Raw genomic sequence first — 11428 nt, forward strand, 5'->3', positions numbered from 1 at the left:
GTGATTAATCAATACGATTGGGGCACTAGAAGAATTGCATTAAGCAAGTCTCTTCTGATTTCAGAACAAGTTTATTTACAAACAAGAGAAGCGTCCCTTGGTATGCAAATTAGCCTGTGGCAGTGATGTTGTCCTGTGATCACTAAGCGGGAGTGTCAGCGATATTCAATCTTACTTCTTTGTGATGGTTATCGTTAGTTAATATTTGAATTATTTATGATTGAGATGCGATTTTCTGGTGATGCGATTGTGGGCTCAGGTAACAGGTTTACAGAAGAATCTCCGATTCCTATCTTATTTCTGTAATATATTGTGCTGGTTTATTGTTTATCAAGATGATTATCTATGGGCGTATGCAGTGACGACGTTAAATATTGTTCACAGTAATGTTAACCCAGACGTTCTTATCTGTGTCAGCTGTGTCTTCACTATTTCCTGACTGCAAGACTAGAAAGCAGATGGGAGGGGCCATTCTCCCCAGGCAGGGAAGATAACAGACTTCAAAAGGTTCCAAACTATATTTGTTAACTCCCTTGTCTTTGGAAAATGGGTGTGGCATATTCACACATGTTGACATGAGATAACACTTTCGAGAATTATCTTCACCTTTTTATTGGTCAATATTTGGCCCCAGGTCTCCAACATATAGTTAAAGTTCCCAAAAGTTGTGTTTTATGCCGCTTTTAGCAATGTTCCAGCAATATCACGGCAGGAGACACCAGAAATGGGCTGCACACATTGTACCCATGTAGGGTAACAAACCAAGGCCTTCGGCTTGACAAGCGAACACTTTAACCACCGGGCTACCCCACCGCCCCTCCTGCTGTTTAACTGTGTTACCAATGGTGTTGACATGTACTATCGTGGGCCATTTTTCGTGAGGTGAGGGGGCTGCTTGGCCCACTCTGGGCAGATCCTTGAAACAACACTGTGTAAAGGGTGATGGTCATTGTTATAGCTGATATCATCCAGTCCCTTGTCATGGTTTTACATGTGACTAGACCCCATTCATGTTACTGTGTGACATGTGACCAGAGCCCAATCATGTTATTGTGTGACCAGTGCCCAACCATGTTATTGTGTGACATGTGACCAGAGCCTAATCATGTTATTGTGTGACATGTGACCAGAGCCCAATCATGTTATTGTGTGACCAGAGCCCAATCATGTTATTGTGTGACATGTGACCAGTGCCCAACCATGTTATTGTGTGACATGTGACCAGAGCCTAATCATGTTACTGTGTGACATGTGACCAGAGCCCAATCATGTTATTGTGTGACATGTGACCAGAGCCTAATCATGTTATTGTGTGACATGTGAACAGAGCCCAATCATGTTATTGTGTGACCAGAGCCCAATCATGTTATTGTGTGACATTGTGACCAAAGCCCAGTCATGTTATTGTGTGACATGACCGGTGTCAACATGTCGTGTGACTGGAGTCCACAGGTGTCTTTGTATGACATGCGACTACAATGAGGGTGTACTTGGGGACCAGGTTTCATTTTGTTTTTTAAATGAAATATTTTATGCACATTATTTTATTTTTAAATTCATCAATGCATGTAGATGTTATATGTTGTTATTGTATTATATAACCCAGAGTTTATATTGTTGTGATGTGTGTGTCCCGGAGAAGTGGTCTTGGTGAGCAGCCCGTTGATGACCACTGTCTGTTGGAGAGAGTGATGTGTGTGTCCCAGAGAAGTGGTCTTGGTGAGCAGCCCGTTGATGACCACTGTCTGTTGGAGAGAGTGATGTGTATGTCCCAGAGAAGTGGTCTTGGTGAGCAGCTCGTTGATGACCACTGTCTGTTGGAGAGAGTGATGTGTGTGTCCGGGAGAAGTGGTCTTGGTGAGCAGCCTGTTGATGACCACTGTCTGTTGGAGAGAGTGATGTGTGTGTCCCGGAGAAGTGGTCTTGGTGAGCAGCCCGTTGATGACCACTGTCTGTTGGAGAGAGTGATGTGTGTGTCCCAGAGAAGTGGTCTTGGTGAGCAGCCTGTTGATGACCACTGTCTGTTGGAGAGAGTGATGTGTGTGTCCCAGAGAAGTGGTCTTGGTGAGCAGCCTGTTGATGACCACTGCCTGTTGGAGAGAGTGATGTGTGTGTCCCAGAGAAGTGGTCTTGGTGAGCAGCCCGTTCATGACCACTAATGTCCATTTGTTTACATCTAGTTTTGAACCTCATGTTATAGGTATCACAACTGATACGATAAACCAATATATATGTATGCAAATTAGGTGACGTAATTCTACTACCAAAACATTTCTATGTTAAATATACTGCTTATATTCTAACTAAGTTTATATTAGGTTTTTCCAATGTGTTGATTTTGAGAGAGAAAAATGTTTTTCTTCAGCACCATGTGATAAATGGAGGAATTCACTCAAATGCTATTATTTTGTGAGATGTAGATATGTGAAGGATATGTTTGAGGGTTGATATACGATTGTTAATTGTTTGATCAGGATTGTAGATGTTGGTAAGTCGATAATGAAGCATATGACTTTATGGATACCAAGATCTTGTTGATTGCATATAGCAACATTTCGGTGTAGATCCTTGCACCATTATCAAGCTAGTTGTATGCTTCATGATGTCAGTGTTACCTGTGATACGAAAAAGAATTGGTGTTATTTATCAACATGATAGACACAACGGAATATAACAGCCAATATAGCTGTTTATATTCAGTTTGACAGTAATGTAGTCACTGGGCACTGTCATGATAAATTGACACTGTCGACATGGTCAGAACATTTCAAATAAATTATTTTGTTATTTCTTCACTGAATATATTGAATAATACATCAACTGCCTTGTTATTATTCTTAATCGTTACCCTACATACATGATATGTGTTATGTTCGCCTCAAAGTGGATTCCTTGCAGGAAAATGTGTAACTTTAGGAAATTGCATATAGAGGCGAAGACATCCTTCATTTTCCAGGGAATTGGGGCAGTGGGGTAGCCTAGTGGTTAAAGCGTTGGCTCGTCATGCCAAAGACCCGGGTTCGAATCCCCACATGGGTACAATGTGTGAAGCCCATTTCTGGTGTCCCCCGCCGTGATATTGCTGGAATATTGCTAAAAAAGCGGCGTAAAACTAAACTCAGTCAGTCCAGGGAATTCTTTCACCATCCAATGAAATGTACATCGAACACATCTCTGCTGCAAATAAATAGCAGGGCTCCATTTAAGGAATAAAAGCTACTTGCACCTGGTGTAACCTTAGGTAATACATGTATCCTTGTTGCACAGACAGAAACCGGTTGCACCTGTTGCTCAATGTATCATTATTTATAATGCTGGCCTTTCGGTATTGATGACTTAAAATGCCATTGTAACTAAATTATTCTGGGTCTGATAAGATCATTTTATGCTTCATAAAATGTCATGACATGATAGTGGTGCAGTGGTTAGCATGCTGGCCTCTCACGCCAAAGGCCCAGGTTCAAATCCCGGTGGAGACACCAAAAATTTGTGACTTGGGTCTCATACTGTGTTGTGTCCCTAAGTCTCTGTTATTTGAGCACTTCGTGTCCACATTGCACTCAGTCCATTGCTTTCACCTGAACACCCATCATGTCCAATTCTTTCACGAGCGTTAACTTCACTTCAAGATATGCCGTATATTTCCGTAAATAAGCCGAGTGTTGAAGACCTAAAAAGCAGTCTGAAGAATGGGGTCAGCTTATCTACAGGTTACACTTTCATCAAACGTTTTTTCAGGGTTAGAAAACGACATCATATTGTGGTCTGAATTCTCTGAGATTAGGACCCCATCACAGGGGGGCAGCTTATGTACGAAACATACGATTTTGATACAGATTTTATTGGTCAAGTTATGGGGTCGGCTTATATATGGGAATATACGATAGCTTAGTTAATAAATGAGTTGGGGATATTTATCGTAACAGATTGGCGATAATATTGCCATAGAATATCAAGGATGCTATTAATGTTCATTGTCAAGATGCGATACATCTGGTTGATAAAGAGTAATATTCATCAATTATTGGACTTGACATTGATATATTATTGCAGATAAATTACTTATTCCCATGGAATTGGCTAACCAATTTAATAAATATTTCCATAAAACCAGAAGCAATTAAGTCAGGCCAGCTGATGGCTTGTTGGCTCCTAAAGTTGGCTGATCATCAGACAGGTGGGTGGTTGTGTTCACACCAAAAGATTGCTGATTTCATATTGTGTTATTGATCAACCAGTCGATTATTATTGTTGATATATATGAGTAAGAAATGACTTCAGTATGTTTAACACTGGGTTTTATGTTCCTACTTCTATGTATCAAAAAGATATTGATGTCATTTCTTAAATAGGGCCAATGTATTTACTGTTGTACATTTAAGACGGAACTGATTTTGTTGGTATGTTTTTAACTACGACCACAGTTGGGTATTGTTCACATATCACCGTTATCCTGATTCTGGTGTGCAAGGTGTGAATGATTCAAAGAACGTGTGTACATGACATGGACAATAAAATATATGCTTGTTCCTCTTGTGTGGACTTGTATGTTTAGGACACCACGAGTTCCTGTTGTGTGCACTTGTACGTTTAGGACACCAGGTGTTCCTGTTGTGTGGAATTGTATGTTTAGGACACCAGGTGTTCCTGTTGTGTGGACTTCTGTGTGGAGGACTTCTCATGTTCTAGTCATATGGACTTGTCCGTCAAAGATGTCTCATTATCTGTTTGTTGTTTAAATCTGCACTCAGCAATATTCCAGCTATATGGCGGTGGTCTGTAAATAATCAAGTCTGGACCAGACAATCCAGTGATCAACATCATGAACCAAGGCACTGAGTCTGACCACCCGATCCTGTTAGTCGCCTCTTAAGATAAGCATGGGTTACTGAAGACAAATTCTTAACCGGATCTTCATGGGTCCTTCATTATCTAGTCAGTGTGTTAAGAACGCCAAGTGTTCCTGTAAGAAAGACTTGTGTGTTAAGGATGCCACGTGTTCCTGTAAGAAAGACTTGTGTGTTAAGGATGCAACGTGTTCCTGTAAGAAAGACTTGTGTGTAAAGGACGCCACATGTTCCTGTAATAAGGACACCACATGTTCCTGTAAGAAGGACTTGTGTGTTAAGGACGCCACATGTTCCTGTAAGAAGGACTTGTGTGTTAAGGACGCCACGTGTTCCTGTAAGAAAGACTTGTGTGTAAAGGACGCCACATGTTCCTGTAAGAAAGACTTGTGTGTTAAGGACGCCACATGTTCCTGTAAGAAAGACTTGTGTGTAAAGGATGCCACATGTTCCTGTAAGAAAGACGTGTGTTAAGGACGCCACGTGTTCCTGTAAGAAAGACTTGTGTGTAAAGGACGCCACATGTTCCTGTAAGAAGGACTTGTGTGTTAAAGGACGACATGTTCCTGTAAGAAGGACTTGTGTGTTAAGGACGCACGTGTTCCTGTAAGAAAGACTTGTGTGTAAAGGACGCCACATGTTCCTGTAAGAAAGACTTGTGTGTAAAGGACGCCACATGTTCCTGTAAGAAAGACGTGTGTTAAGGACGCCACGTGTTCCTGTAAGAAAGACTTGTGTGTAAAGGACGCCACATGTTCCTGTAAGAAGGACTTGTGTGTAAAGGACGCCACATGTTCCTGTAAGAAGGACTTGTGTGTAAAGGACGCCACATGTTCCTGTAAGAAGGACGTCGCGTGTCTCTGTCATATGGACTTGTGTGTTAAGGACGTCACCTGTCTTTGTCATATGGACTTGTGTGTTAAGGACGTCACCTGTCTCTGTAACAAGGACTTGTGTGTTAAGGACGTCACTTGTCCCTGTAATAAGGACTTGTGTGTTAAGGACATCACGTGTCCCTGTAATAAGGACTTGTGTGTTAAGGACGTCACATGTCCCTGTAATAAGGACTTGTGTGTTAAGGACGTCACTTGTCCCTGTAATAAGGACTTGTGTGTTAAGGACATCACGTGTCCCTGTAATAAGGACTTGTGTGTTAAGGACATCACACGTCCCTGTAATACATGTCCCTGTAATAAGGACTTGTGTGTTAAGGACATCACATGTCCCTGTAATAAGGACTTGTGTGTTAAGCACGTCACGTGTCCCTGTTATAAGGACTTGTGTGTTAAGGACGTCACTTGTCCCTGTAATAAGGACATGTGTGTTAAGGACGTCACATGTCCCTGTAATAAGGACTTGTGTGTTAAGGACGTCACATGTCCCTGTAATAAGGACTTGTGTGTTAAGGACGTCACATGTCCCTGTAATAAGGACTTGTGTGTTAAGGACGTCACATGTCCCTGTAATAAGGACGTGTGTTAAGGACGTCACATGTCCCTGTAATAAGGACATGTGTGTTAAGGACGTCACATGTCCCTGTAATAAGGACTTGTGTGTTAAGGACGTCACGTGTCCCTGTAATAAGGACTTGTGTGTTAAGGACGTCACTTGTCCCTGTAATAAGGACATGTGTGTTAAGGACGTCACATGTCCCTGTAATAAGGACTTGTGTGTTAAGGACGTCACATGTCCCTGTAATAAGGACTTGTGTGTTAAGGACGTCACATGTCCCTGTAATAAGGACTTGTGTGTTAAGGACGTCACATGTCCCTGTAATAAGGACATGTGTGTTAAGGACGTCACATGTCCCTGTAATAAGGACTTGTGTGTTAAGGACGTCACGTGTCCCTGTAATAAGGACTTGTGTGTTAAGGACGTCACGTGTCCCTGTAATAAGGACGTGTGTTAAGGACGTCACATGTCCCTGTAATAAGGACTTGTGTGTTAAGGACGTCACATGTCCCTGTAATAAGGACTTGTGTGTTAAGGACGTCACATGTCCCTGTAATAAGGACTTGTGTGTTAAGGACGTCACGTGTCCCTGTAATAAGGACTTGTGTGTTAAGGACGTCACGTGTCCCTGTAATAAGGACTTGTGTGTTAAGGACATCACGTGTCCCTGTAATAAGGACGTGTGTTAAGGACGTCACATGTCCCTGTAATAAGGACTTGTGTGTTAAAGACATCACGTGTCCCTGTAATAAGGACGTGTGTTAAGGACGTCACATGTGTCCCTGTAATAAGGACTTGTGTGTTAAGGACATCACGTGTCTGTAATGTAATAAGGGACTGTAATGTGTGTTAAGGACGTCACGTGTCCCTGTAATAAGGACTTGTGTGTTAAGGACATCACGTGTCCCTGTAATAAGGACTTGTGTGTTAAGGACGTCACGTGTCCCTGTAATAAGGACTTGTGTGTTAAGGACATCACGTGTCCCTGTAATAAGGACTTGTGTGTTAAGGACGTCACATGTCCCTGTAATAAGGACTTGTGTGTTAAGGACGTCACGTGTCCCTGTAATAAGGACTTGTGTGTTAAGGACATCACGTGTCCCTGTAATAAGGACTTGTGTGTTAAGGACGTCATGTGTCCCTGTAATAAGGACATGTGTGTTAAGGACATCACGTGTCCCTGTAATAAGGACTTGTGTGTTAAGGACGTCACGTGTCCCTGTAATAAGGACTTGTGTGTTAAGGACATCACGTGTCCCTGTAATAAGGACTTGTGTGTTAAGGACGTCACGTGTCCCTGTAATAAGGACTTGTGTGTTAAGGACGTCACATGTCCCTGTAATAAGGACTTGTGTGTTAAGGACGTCACGTGTCCCTGTAATAAGGACTTGTGTGTTAAGGACGTCACGTGTCCCTGTAATAAGGACTTGTGTGTTAAGGACATCACGTGTCCCTGTAATAAGGACGTCACGTGTACCTGTAATAAGGACTTGTGTGTTAAGGACATCACGTGTCCCTGTAATAAGGACTTGTGTGTTAAGGACATCACGTGTCCCTGTAATAAGGACGTCACGTGTCCCTGTGTTAAGGACGTCACGTGTACCTGTAATAAGGACTTGTGTGTTAAGGACATCACGTGTCCCTGTAATAAGGACTTGTGTGTTAAGGACATCACGTGTCCCTGTAATAAGGACGTCACGTGTACCTGTAATAAGGACTTGTGTGTTAAGGACATCACGTGTCCCTGTAATAAGGACGTCACGTGTCCCTGCAATAAGGACTTGTGTGTTAAGGACGCCACATGTTCCTGTAAGAAGGACGTGTGTAAAGGACGCCACATGTCCCTGTAATAAGGACTTGTGTGTTAAGGACGTCACATGACCCCGTAATAAGGACTTGTGTGTTAAGGACATCACGTGTCCCTGTAATAAGGACTTGTGTGTTAAGCACGTCACGTGTCCCTGTTATAAGGACTTGTGTGTTAAGGACGTCACTTGTCCCTGTAATAAGGACATGTGTGTTAAGGACATCACGTGTCCCTGTAATAAGGACGTCACGTCACGTGTCCCTGTAATAAGGACTTGTGTGTTAAGGACGCCACATGTTCCTGTAAGAAGGACTTGTGTGTTAAGGACGCTCACGTTCCTGTAATAAGGACTTGTGTGTTAAGGACGCCACGTGTCCCTGTAATAAGGACTTGTGTGTTAAGGACGCCACGTGTCCCTGTAATAAGGACTTGTGTGTTAAGGACATCAGGTGTCCCTGTACTAAGGACTTGTGTGTTAAGGACGTCACGTGTCCCTGTCATATGGACTTGTGTGTTAAGGACGTCACATGGTGTTAAGGATTCCGTAGTAGGGGAGGTTGATGACTACGATGTTGTCAGCCACAAAGTCCAGTGACTCCTGAAAAAAAACAGGCAAATATAGGTGCGTTTTTTAATAGAAACAACAGCATCCTTAACACCATCAAAGCAACTGGCAAATCACCAACCAGCCAAAAACTACAACTACTGGGAAAGGCTTACCACGTCCCATGCGATTGTGGACAGGCCTATGTATGCGAAACATCAAGACCCCTCAAAACCCGCATCAGACGTCAGTATTAAACCTCCAGATCAGCCCTATCAGATCACATCAAAGACATTACCGACCACAGTATCCAGTGGGACATAGACCCTAAAAGAGGGTGGGTGGTCAGACTCGCTGACTTGGTTGACATGTCATGTCATCGTATCCCAGTTGCGTAGGTCGATGCTCATGCTGTTGATCACCGGATTATTTACAGACCGCCGCCATATAGCTCGAATATTGCTGAGGCGGCGTTAAACAACAAACCAACCAACCAATTATACACGCACGCACGCACGCACGCACGCACGCACGCACGCACGCACGCACGCACGCACGGAATCGAAGCCCGACCCCAACTACCGTCAGCAACACCCGTCATGGTTTTGCTTTTAATACGACCCTCCTACCTGTTTCTTTTTATAGTGTTAGTGAGACTCAATGGTATCTACATCCTTAATAATTTCAGTATTAAAGTTGTTATTTTTACGTCTGCTATCGGTTTTATGAAGCTAAGTCTAATTTCAAAATGGACATTCAAAAGTGTCATTTGTTCTACAATATCATCGCACACTAATTTGCATAAAGCCATGGTCTGCTCCAAATAAGTCTCCTCGGACTTTGAAAAAACCGCATTGCTCATTTCTGCACTAATATCTCCTCAGTAAAATCCTTTTTAACGTGTTCTATCTCCCTACCACTGAGACTGTTGTTAGGCCGAACTTAGTTCAACAGATATTTCACACTTTCACATATCTACTACCTAAATTGTAGATATAAATGGGAAAAACAGGGTTTTTCTATTTCCGACAGTACCTTCAGACTACTCCACGGCACCACCAACACCTGACACCATCACTCTTGTTAATGATGAAGAGCACCTGCTTATGATATGGATATCAACAGCTCTGTTTTAGCAAGGGATCCTGAAAATTTATGGAAATGGTTTGGTGGCTTCTATTTCAAATGATCATAACGTATTCAGCCCCGCCTTCGTTGCGTTAAAGGAGCACTGATTATGATTTTCAGTGTAGAAGAAATATGTGTACATGTGCCGATTTTACGCTAAAATTTTGACAACTATTTTGGCTAAATTTGAAATACTGTGTTTGATATTTCCATTGCTTACGAACACATGCGACCAGTTTCTTCTGATCTGCGACCCCTCTGATCAAACACATGCGACAAGTTGACCAGTTTTCCTCTGACCAATCAATGCATGTGACCATTTGCTCGCCACCGTCTGGAGAAATATGCAGTGTCCTTCCTTGTACCACCCTAGCAAAGAGTGGGTGAATTTAGTTTTACGCCGCACTCCACCAGTATTCATGCGACAAATTGCTTCCCATATGGCGGCGGTCTGTAAATAATGATCAACAGCATGAGCATTGATCTACGCAGTTGGGATACGATGCCATGAGTGGACCAGACAAACCAAGTCAGCGAGCCTGGCCACCCGATCCTGTTAGTCGCCTCTTACGACAAACATGGGTTACTGAAAATCAATTCTAACCCGGATCTTCAGGGGTCTGTGCCACCTTGTAAGTAAGGCATAAACTCCTCATACAATGAGATGATATTACAAGATCCGGGTTAGAAATGGTCTTCAGGAACCCATGCTCGTCGTGGTTGGGCTCGATGGCTTCGTTAATGCATGTATCCCAGTATCCCAGTTGCATAGATCGATGCTTATGACGTCAATCACTGGATTGTATGGTGCACGCTCAGTTATTTACAGACCGCCGTCATATAGCTGGCATATTGCTGAGTGCGGTGTTAAACAGCACATAAACCGTTGTGCCAGTCATTTGATCTTGTACTCGCGTGTTCGAATCGAGCTTCGGTCACATCATAAACTATGATTCATCAGCAAAATACACATTGCCTACCATGGTTCGCCGTCTCCAGTACTCGAGAGAATATTATGAAACAGTTTCCCACCCAAGTCAGTGATGTGGCAAGTATAGACAGCCTCAGCTCTGAAGTTAAGGATTGTTCTGGACTCCATTTGAATTTTACTTTTCATTTTAAAAATCTGAATGATTACGATGACATATAAACTCGATGAAAAGGGTTTCTGGTATGCAGCCCCATTTTGTCTGATATGACAGTCCTCATCAAGAGCTGTTTCATGTGCAGCGGGGCGGTGGGGTAGCCTAGTGGTTAAAACGTTCGCTCGTCACGCCGAAGAGCCGAGTTCGATTCCCCACATGGGTACAATGTGTGAAGCCCATTTCTGACGTCCCCTGACGTGATATTGCTGGAATATTGCTAAAAGCGGCGTAAACCTAAACTAACTCACTCACTCATGTGTAGCGTGCAGCACGGTGGCTGGACATGTCACTATCACACCACGTGTACACAGACAGTTGGAATACCATTGGAGTATACATGAATATCTACAAGGACCTGTTTCACAGAGGTAACACATAATAGATGTACAGGGCCGTAGTTAACTATTTTAATAAAGGGGCACTATCAATGTTAAAAGAGTGTTATATCAATAATTTGATGCATAAAAAGTAATCTGTAAAAATCTAGGGGAAGGGGCAGATATAG

Source organism: Haliotis rubra, unplaced genomic scaffold (genome assembly GCF_003918875.1).
Source record: "Haliotis rubra isolate DU_JTF1 unplaced genomic scaffold, ASM391887v1 Scf559, whole genome shotgun sequence".
Taxonomy (NCBI): Eukaryota; Metazoa; Mollusca; class Gastropoda; order Lepetellida; family Haliotidae; genus Haliotis; species Haliotis rubra.